Source organism: Heteronotia binoei, chromosome 3 (assembly GCF_032191835.1).
Source record: "Heteronotia binoei isolate CCM8104 ecotype False Entrance Well chromosome 3, APGP_CSIRO_Hbin_v1, whole genome shotgun sequence".
NCBI lineage: Eukaryota > Metazoa > Chordata > Lepidosauria > Squamata > Gekkonidae > Heteronotia > Heteronotia binoei.
Genome location: NC_083225.1, coordinates 131,747,657 through 131,757,922, shown reverse-complemented (window position 1 = coordinate 131,757,922; position 10,266 = coordinate 131,747,657).

Sequence of the window (10,266 nt, the reverse complement as noted above, 5' to 3'; positions counted from 1 at the left end):
TATGTGTTCTTTGGTGTCCATACTGCAGCAAACAGAAAAGCCCCACAATCATACAGTCTCTCTCCCTCTCCTCCCTGCAGGGAGTCAAAGAAGGATATCTTTTAGAGTCTGGACACTAGTACAACCCCACACATCAGATTTCACTTCGAATGCATAAAGGTAAGTCAGTTCGGGAAAGAGGGATCAGAATTATTTCACAAAACAAAATGTGTGTTTACAATCTTATTTATTGTGGAAAAGCTGCTGCTGTTGTACAAACACATTGCCAGAAACAGAGCACCTCCTTCCCCTCCCTCCCCATACACACTCTAGTTAAGTTCTGACTTTGCCCATACTAGAGGTCAAGAACAAAGATCTTTATCCAAAGATCATGCCAGGGAGAAAATTTCAAGTGTTTATAATAGGATAGAGTAGAGAAGATCATTTATTTATTGTTTTTAAATCCTGCCCTTCCTTCAAAAAGGTCAGAGCATGGTACATTTTATGCTCAGGAGGACAACCCCTGAGAAGTAGATGAGGCTGAGAGTGGGTGACAGTTCCATAGTATCTAGTGAGCTTCAGAGCAGAGGGTATTTGAACCTGGCTCTCCCAGATCCGAATTCAACACCCAAACCACTACACCACACTGCAATTAAGTAAGTGAGTAGACTGCCTTTCTCAAAACTGCATACAGTCTTGTCCCACAGTACCCAGGAAGAGCAAATTCTTGGATGTGTATTTACTTGGAGACAGGAAAGTAGTTTACAAAACCTATGACATGCCAACCATTGCAGTTCCTCTGGGACAAGATCCATAGTGGGGACAATTCAGTTCTTTGCATCATGCCTGTTTTTCATAGGTTTTTCATAGAGTCAGAAGGGATCTCCAGGGTCACCTCGTCCAACCCTCTGTACAGTGCAGGAAATTCACAAGTACCCCTCCTCCCACTGAGCCCTGCTCCATGCCCAGAAGATGGCAAAACTCCCGGATCCCTGGCCAAACTGGTCTTGAGAAAAAATGCTGACTGATCCCAAAGTGAAAATAAGCATTTCTCTGGCCATGTAAAAAAGGGCCATGAGAACTCAGCACTGATACAATCATTCCTGTCCTCCTCCTCATGATCTGCCTTGTTGCCAGAATCAGCATTGTTGCCAGATGGCCATCTAGCCTCTGTTTAAAAGCCTCCAGTCCATCACCTCCCAAGGAAGCCTCTTCCACTGAGGAATCACTCTGTCAGGAAGTTTTTCCTAATGTTTAGTCAAAAACTCTTTTGATTTTGTCTTAGCGCAGGAAAAATGGCCCCAGGGCAAATTAATTTATGCAGCAGCTCACAACTTTTAATGCCAGCTCACGAAGAAGCTGGGTTTTCAGGCAGCCAGCTCGAGGTTGTCTCAGCCCTCCATCCTTCCGAGGTTGGTAAAATGAGTACCCAGCTTGTTGGGGGGGGAAGTGTAGATGACTAGGGAAGGCAATGGCAAACCACCCCATAAAAAGTCTGCTGTGAAAATGTTGTGAAAGCAACGTCACCCCAGAGTCTGCTGTGAAAACGTGAAAGCAACGTCACCCCAGAGTCGGAAACGACTGGTGCTTGCACCGGGGACCTTTCCTTTCCTTTTGATTTAATTTCAACCCATTGGTTCTTGTCCGCCCTTCTGGAGTGCTCACCACATACCCCTGCATCCACAATTGTGTCCACCATATAACCCTGCCTACAAGTGAATGTGTATAATTCCTTGGCTGGGAGAAAGGAAGCTGTTAACTGTACAGTGCTAAATCCTTTTGCCTAGGGAAGGCAGCCTGGTATAGCCTAGTCTTGTCACATATTGGAAGCTAAGCAGGGTCAGTACTTGGAAGGAAGGCTCTGCAGAGGAAGGCAATGGCGAACTACTTGCCTTGAAAGCCCCTTGCCGGGGTTGCTATCAGTTGACTGTGACTTGACAGCACTTTGCACACACAGGAAAGACACTTTTCCACGAGGACTCTGGATTCAGATTTTGATGCTGTCTGGGGATCCTGCCAGACAAAATCCTCTGTTGGGATGTCAAGGACAGTAGTCCATCAGACTTTGATATGTATCCAAAGAATGGGATTCTCATCAAACTATGACATTCTGACGGATGTGTATCAGGCCCAGTCTGTCAGAAACAATGCTTCATCAACTTTTGGTACCTGCACTCAGAGAATTGGATGGTTCTGATAGGAGATTCTGATTGAAAGGTTTTCTGATACCCTGGTTATGAAGAACAAAGTCCCATCATAATGTGGTACCCATATCAAGCACAAGATACTGTACCCATTCTGCCTAAATTTTTATTTACTTAATAAATAAGAGAGCCAGTTTGGTATAGTGGTTAAGTGTGCAGACTCTTATCTGGGAGAACTGGGTTTGATTCCCCACTCCCCCACTTGCAGCTGCTGGAATGGCCTTGGGTCAACCATAGCTATCCCTCAAAAGGGCAGCTTCTGGGAGAGCTCTCTCAGACCCACCTACTTCACAGCCTGAGTGTCTGTTGTGGGGTGGTGGTGGAGGAGATTGTAAACTGCTCTGAGACCCTGAGATTCAGAGTGCAGGGCAGGGAATAAATCCAATCTCTTCTTCTTCTTCTTCTTCTTCTTCACATTTATTAGCTGCCTTTCTTCCTTATGGAGCCCAAGATGGCTTACAACCAATAGTCCCTTCTAAATCCCGGAATAAATAAAAATAAAATAAAATAAGCTGTGGAGTGTTGTGACTGAGCAAAAACTCTTCTTCTACTGGCATTAAAGTTGTGAGTTACTGCATAAATTAATTTGCCCTGGGGCCATTTTTCCTGACCTAAGACAAAAATGTGTGAGCTGGAGGCTAAAAAAACTGAGCTAGCTCACGCTAACTTAGCTTAGAGGGTACATTACTTACAATATAGATAAAATACATAAAACATACAACATCCCAAATTTAAAATGTACGTATTCCCATTGGGACCTTGGCACATGGGGACTGAAGTCTATCTGTCTTAGGGTGGCCAACCCCCAGGTGGGGGCAGGGGATCCCCTGGTTTGGAAGCCCCCCTCCCACTTCAGGATCATCAGAAAGCGGGGGGAGGGAAGGGAAATGTCTGCTGGGAACCCCATTATTCCCTATGGAGATTTATTCCCATAGAGAATAATGGAGAATTGATCCGCGGGTATCTGGGGCTCTGGGAGAGCTGTTTTTTGAGGTAGAGGCACCAGATTTTCAGTATAGCATCTAGTGCCTCTCCCCAAAGTACCCTCCAAGTTTCAAAAAGATTGGACCAGGGCGTCCAATTCTATGAGCCCCCAAAGAAGGTGCCCCTATCTTTCATGATTTCCTATGGAAGGAAGGCATTTCAAAGGTGCACGGTCCCTTTCAATGTGATGTCCAGAACTCCCTTTGGAGTTCAACCTTGCTCCTGGCTCCACCCCCAAAATCCCCAGATATTTCTTGAATTGGACTTGGCAACCCTAATCTGTCTCCCTTTCTCTCTCCCATGCACCTCATTTTTCTGAACTGAAATAGCCCCAGGGAGTTGATAGCAGATCTTTAGGGCTGTTTCAGGTGAGGAAGAAAGTGCAGTGGGGAAGATGTAAACTTCCCCTCCCTGTACAGCAGGGCCCTGACCTGAATCAGGTGTGTCTGGGAATCAAGCACAGAGCTCCCAGAGAACCTCTGATCAATAGGTCTTGGGGCAGACATAAGGACTTAATAACAGGAAAGACATGATAACGTGAATCAGTCCTGAGAGTTTACTTCAAATGCACATATTTAAGCTTACTTTCAATAAAGGTTAAACATCAAGGGATTGTGTCAAGAGGAAAGGGAGCTTTGACTCTCAGAAGCTTATACTTCAAAACTCTTGTTGCTCTCTGCTACTGGACTCAAATCTAACTGTTCTACTGCAGACCAACGCAGCTGCCATCTGGAACTTTTTTCAGGTAGAAATTCTTATACATACTGACACTGCAATGCTATGTACACTACAGCAGGGGTCCCCAACCACCAGGCTGTGGACCAGGACCGGTCCATGGCTTGCTAGCAATCGGGCCCTGGAGTGAGGCAGAGGCACAGCACCGCCCCTACATGCCTGGGACCCGAGCAGATGAAAGAGGCAGTGTGGCCTCACTCCGAGGCAGGGAGGCAGCCTTGGAGCGAGGCAGAGCAGCCCCACTGCCCCTTCTGCAGGAAGGCAGCTTCAGAGCCAGGCCACACCACCTCTCTCATCCACCCAGGTCCCAGGCCAGCGGAAGGGGCAGCGCTGCTGCACCCTTACCTTACCCCTCATTTAAATGGGAGGGGGCAGATTGGCCTTTTGCTGCCTGGCCACCTAGCTGGGAGGCAGCAGAAACAGCTCCTGTCTCTCCCCCTTTAAAGACCCCCCATGGGGGCAGGGATGAGGCATAGGGGCAGCCTGGGCAGCAAAAGCTGCAACGTTGCCCTTCCCACTGGCCTGTGGAAAAATTGTCTTCCATGAAACTGGTCCCTGGTGCCAAAAAGGTTGGGAGCCACTACACTACAGTAAGACATGTGAGTAAGCATGCCTAAGGTAAAACATTTTGATCCCCAGTATAGCGCTGTTGGATGCCATAGCACTCTCAGTCTATTTCCTGATGCTGATTCTACACACACACACACACATGTCTTGGGGATAAAATCCAAAGGGGCTTGAATCGAACAGAAATAAAAGGGAGCTCAATGCCTCTGAGATCATCTTAGAGAGGTGTGTCACAGCCACAGACCCTTGCTTGGCCATAGGCAAAGACTTCCTTTTGTCTTTCAGCCTGGTACTCTCATACTGGTGGTTCTCTCTACCCTTTCTCTAAATTCCAAAAGCATCCACAGGCTCAGTAATGTTGGGGGACCCCTGGGCTAAGGTTTCAGAGCTCACCCCACTCTCAGCCTTATCTCCAGAAGCCCCTGTAATGTACTGGCCCTCTCAAGTTGCCATGCTAGGAAGTGCTGGGGTTCAGAATTTTGGCAGAGCAGCTCAAACAGTTTGGCTCTTGCTGTCTTTGCATTGTCAGTGAAGTTCCTGACTGTGTCATCAATGTGGCTTCCTCATCCTGATACACAGTACTGTTGTACTCTAGGGTGTTCTAATCTTGCGAGATCTTAGGGCCAAATTACATGTGATGAGCTTCAGAACTGGAAGTCCTAATGTATTATTTGGCCCAATAAAGCAACCACAGGAGCATCTTACAGAGATCAGTACTAGGGAGAGAGGAATTAAGGCTCACCCCACCCCCACCGTGCCATTTTCCCAATTCCTCCCTCTATGCTTCTTTAAGCCCCAGAAAGGGGGTGGGGATAGATATTGTGCCTGCCTCCCCACCACTGGGATTTAAAGCAGCTTGGGAAAGGTGACATTTTCAATTGAGGAAACATCACTGGTAGAAGAAGAATTAGGATTCCTCTATTTCCAACACCAAGGCGAGGCTACCTGCATCTGGTTTTAGGATTATAAATAAATCTGGAGTTGTGCTCCTGCAATCTGTCCTCATGTATAGTTGGGTCCTGAGCTTTCTTGGGACACCGGTAATTACTTGTGTCTGTGTTGAATTCACTGGGGGATTATAATGTCCAAAATTGTCCCTCGTGTAAGTCCACATTGACTTTCAATTATCCCTTTCCTTTAGGGAACAAGAATAAATTCAATTATCCTGCTTGTCCATGGAAATTCTAGAAACTACATCAGTAGGCAGCAGCATCTCAAGAAAAGATTGACAGCTTGCAGAGTGCTCAGTATGGATTTCAGTAACATCGGGAGACCTATTAAGATGGAGTTGAAAGCTTTTTCAAACCTGAAGGGTATTATATCTGTGGGTTTTTCCCGCTTTCTGGAGTTGATAAAGCCATTCCCCATTCATATCTGAATGAACTTTAAATGGGAAAGGCACTAGATAGAATAACTCTCCAACAAGACTTTAAATGAGATAATTTTGTGGAAAGAATTATGTTTCTATGGAGAAAACAAGTTGAACACAGAAGAGTCAGGGGATTCCCCCCCCCCCCTTCTCTTCCATTTCAGTCTTCACCTAAATAACAACTCATTCATCCATCTGGGATCCTACTATTTCAAAGTTTTCTGGCTTCCTCCAGCTAATCACCCCAGGAGAAAAACTGCCAATAGTGGGTAATTAAGTTGCATGGGACTCCATTAAAACTTTACAAGACAATATTTTTGAGATCTGCAGTTGCAAATTAGCTGCAATGGGCATTGTTAAGAAGACGCTGTTTGCATAAGACATAAACAGAAGAGGGGTGTACATCAGAGTATCCTCTGGTGACTGAAAAATGCAGCAACATTCATTTTGCTCAACTCCAAAATTAGAAATAGAGCCCAGAGCATTCATTAAGGAATGCAATTGTGCTGCAGACAGGCACATCAAGACAGAGCTCTGGAGATCTGCTTTTCCTTTTTGACCCAGAAGATGATTAACATTTTTAAAATGTGTGTGTGCGAAGAATCAAACAGTGCCACAGCTTTATAATGAATTGAAATCTGTCGAATGCATTGATGGTCAAGCTCCAGAATTTTCCAAAAATCTAATACTGCTGCCTCATTAATAAGAGCCTTCCATTGAGATATGAACATATAAACTATGTTGCTGCTAGTCTTTGGAATCACTGATTATTTTCAAGTGTGCTCATACAACACACGTATTTTTTTCTCTCCCTCCTTTCCACTGCTTTCCTGTGTCAAATTTCAAACTGCAAGTTACTCAGATCATTGTTTATTGCTGATCAAAGAGATCTGTAATGGTTATCCTTACTGGCAGAAAGAATTATATTTTGAATTCCCAAGCCCAACAGTTTTGGCACAAAGGAGCTCTCATTTGATTGGAGAATTGGGTTAGGGAGTAGAATGGAGCAACCTGAATTTCCTCAAAAACTCAACAACTCACATGAGAAAAAGGATGTGGTTTAATTACTATCAGCTGGGTTATTGTCATTCTCAGTGCCCAAATCTGCAGTAAGGCCTCCAGAGTTAAACAAGAAAAGGGGTGCATAAATTTCACCTCTTCATTGACAAGTCTTCCTGGCTGTACTTTAATGAGGCATTTCTACCTACCTGGATATGTACATGTGACACAATGATAATAATGGTCCAGGATTAAGTGCAAACACAATCAGAGGACAGAGTCTGAATCTGTGAGTGTTGGCTGTTAGATCAGCCCTCAAGAGTGCAATCATCTGCACCCTTAGCTAGAAGTAAATACCATTAAATGCTGTGGCACTGATTTGTGAGCAGACATGTAAAAAGTCACACTGCATGTCTGGCACCAATATGAAATATAAAATGGGATCTCTGGTCAAATCCAACATCACTTCATGATCTATAAATAGGAACAACTTTTAGGTTTTTTATGTTACATTTTCATGCAGTTCCTTCAATACAAGTTATACCATTCTATAGTGTACTTTGTAGTTGAGCAGGATGACAGAATTGTAGCATCCCATAGCAGTAAGAAACTCCTTGCCTTAAGATAAAACAGCTGCATGGAAAGCATCCGTGACAAATGCCTATCTGAAACCTCCAAGGAAGAAGAGTCTACAAAATCTTGGGGCTGCTTATTCTGTTAAGAACATAAGAACATAAGAGAAGCCATGTTGGATCAGGCCAACGGCCCATCAAGTCCAACACTCTGTGTCACACAGTGGCAAAAAATGTTATATACACACATACACTGTGGCTAATAGCCACTGATGGACCTGTGCTCCATACACTGTGGCTAATAGCCACTGATGGACCTGTGCTCCATATTTTTATCTAAACCCCTCTTGAAGGTGGCTATACTTGTGGCCGCCACCACCTCCTGTGGCAGTGAATTCCACATGTTAATCACCCTTTGGGTGAAGAAGTACTTCCTTTTATCCGTCTTAACCTGTCTGCTCAGCAATTTCATCGAATGCCCACGAGTTCTTGTATTGTGAGAAAGGGAGAAAAGTACTTCTTTCTCTACTTTCTCCATTCCATGCATTATCTTGTAAACCTCTATCATGTCACCCCGCAGTCGACGTTTCTCCAAGCTAAAGAGTCCCAAGCGTTTCAACCTTTCTTCATAGGGAAAGTGCTCCAGCCCTTTAATCATTCTAGTTGCCCTTCTCTGCACCTTCTCTAAAGCTATAATATCCTTTTTGAGGTGCGGCGACCAGAACTGCACACAGTACTCCAAATGAGACCGCACCATCGATTTATACAGGGGCATTATGATACTGGCTGATTTGTTTTCAATTCCCTTCCTAATAATTCCCAGCATGGCATTGGCCTTTTTTATTGCAAACGCACACTGTCTTGACACTTTCAGTGAGTTATCTATCATGACCCCAAGATCTCTCTCTTGATCAGTCTCTGCCAGTTCACACCCCATCAACTTGTATTTGTAGCTGGGATTCTACTTGTATTTGTAGCTGTTGATGGATTGCTCCTTCTACTAGCCTTTTTCTTGGTTGCTTAAATGAAAACTATCTACCTATATTTACACCTTACCCAAGTTTTGATGGATAATGTGAATAATGACCCCTCCCCTTTCTCCCCTTTGTATCAAATGCCTCCTCTACAGTTCTGCCTTCAGGCCCTATCTGGTCAGAAGAGGCTGGAAGAGAAAGTACCCTGATACCTTACTGAAGTTATACAGAGCTTGTCAATTTGAGGTCTGCAACCTGCATCCTGAGGTTCAGATGGGTATAAAAACACAAGTGACAAGCAACTGAGCTGCAGCATGTTGAGGATCATGTGCTATATAGCACAACTTCATATAGCAAATACATAAACAATCTGGATTGTTGCAGGGGTGCAGAAGTGGCCTTCATTTCACCAAGAAAATGATATCCAAGGTTTCACTCTAACTTCATAAGATTTCTCTTCTAGATTTTTGTTGTCATTCCAAATCCTTGCCAATCTACTTTTTTTGAACTGCAAATCAAATATCTCAATATGATTCCCCAAGTGTACCCTTTCTTGTTCCAAAATGAGCAGAACCTAATCCCTAAGTCTTGTAAATGGTGCTTCTGCTAATTCAATTTAAAACAGTATTGACCTTTTGTACCATAGAAATGAATCATTGACTCATACTCACTTTCTTTTCTACTCTGATCACTAAATATAGGTAGTGAAACAGGTTGTTATTGTTGGTTCATCATTCATTTTATTTGTGAAATGGAATCCCCATGTGAAGAAGAAGAAGATGAAGAAGATATTGGATTTATATCCCGCCCTCCACTCTGAAGAGTCTCAGAGCGGCTCACAATCTCCTTTACCTTCCTCCCCCACAACAGACACTCTGTGAGGTGGGTGGGGCTGGAGAGGGCTCTCACAGCAGCTGCCCTTTCAAGGACAACCTCTGCCAGAGCTATGGCTGACCCAAGGCCATGCTAGCAGGTGCAAGTGGAGGAGTGGGGAATCAAACTCGGTTCTCCCAGATAAGAGTCTGCACACTTAACCACTACACCAAACTGGTTCTCCACCTCTCCATGGTGAAGACACCATGGGATCCTAAATGGTGGAAAGAAAAGGATAAGATGGGATCTCTACATATCAGGGGGTTATTTGGACTCTCCATTTCCCGTCTCCCAAGTCTTCCAGATTGGTCTTGCAGAATATGGGCCTCAAAGAATTCAGGGAGAAGCTGACTTCCCCCAAGAGTAGTTTTTGCTTATCTGTCTGGCAGCCAGGCAGGCTTTCCACCAATTCCCTGAACTATTTCTTACTATTTGTATTTCCTCTGTATGAAAAATTCACTTGGCAATTCCTGCCCATCTGCCTCCACAAAGATAATTTAATCTTCTAACATTTCTTCTCTGCATTCTTATCCATGAATCTGCTATATTCACCATCTACATTCCTATATTTAACTTGCTAGTAATTAATAACTCTGAACTGAACTGCCAAGCCACAATCAACCTAGCTGGTCTTTCACAAGTTGTTATGAGCTACAACAGTCCTCTGAGCTTCTTGGATGAAGGAAAAGACAAAAATAATAAATTCTGGCTCTAAGGATCATTCATTATTCAACCATCCTGTTCATTCTCAGAAAATGCTAGAATCAGGGCCACTACTTATTCCTCATCACATAATACACTATGTATGGTGTATCAGTGTCAGAAATATTAATTTTGGGTGAAAAAGGATTTATTTTATGTTGAAGAAGAAGAAATTGGACTTTTACCCCATCCTTCACTACCCAAAGGAGTCTCAGAGTAGCTTATAATCTTGTTTCTCTTCCCCTCCCCACAACAGACACTCTGTGAGGTAGGCGGGGCTGAGAAAGTTCTGACAGAGACTGCTCTTG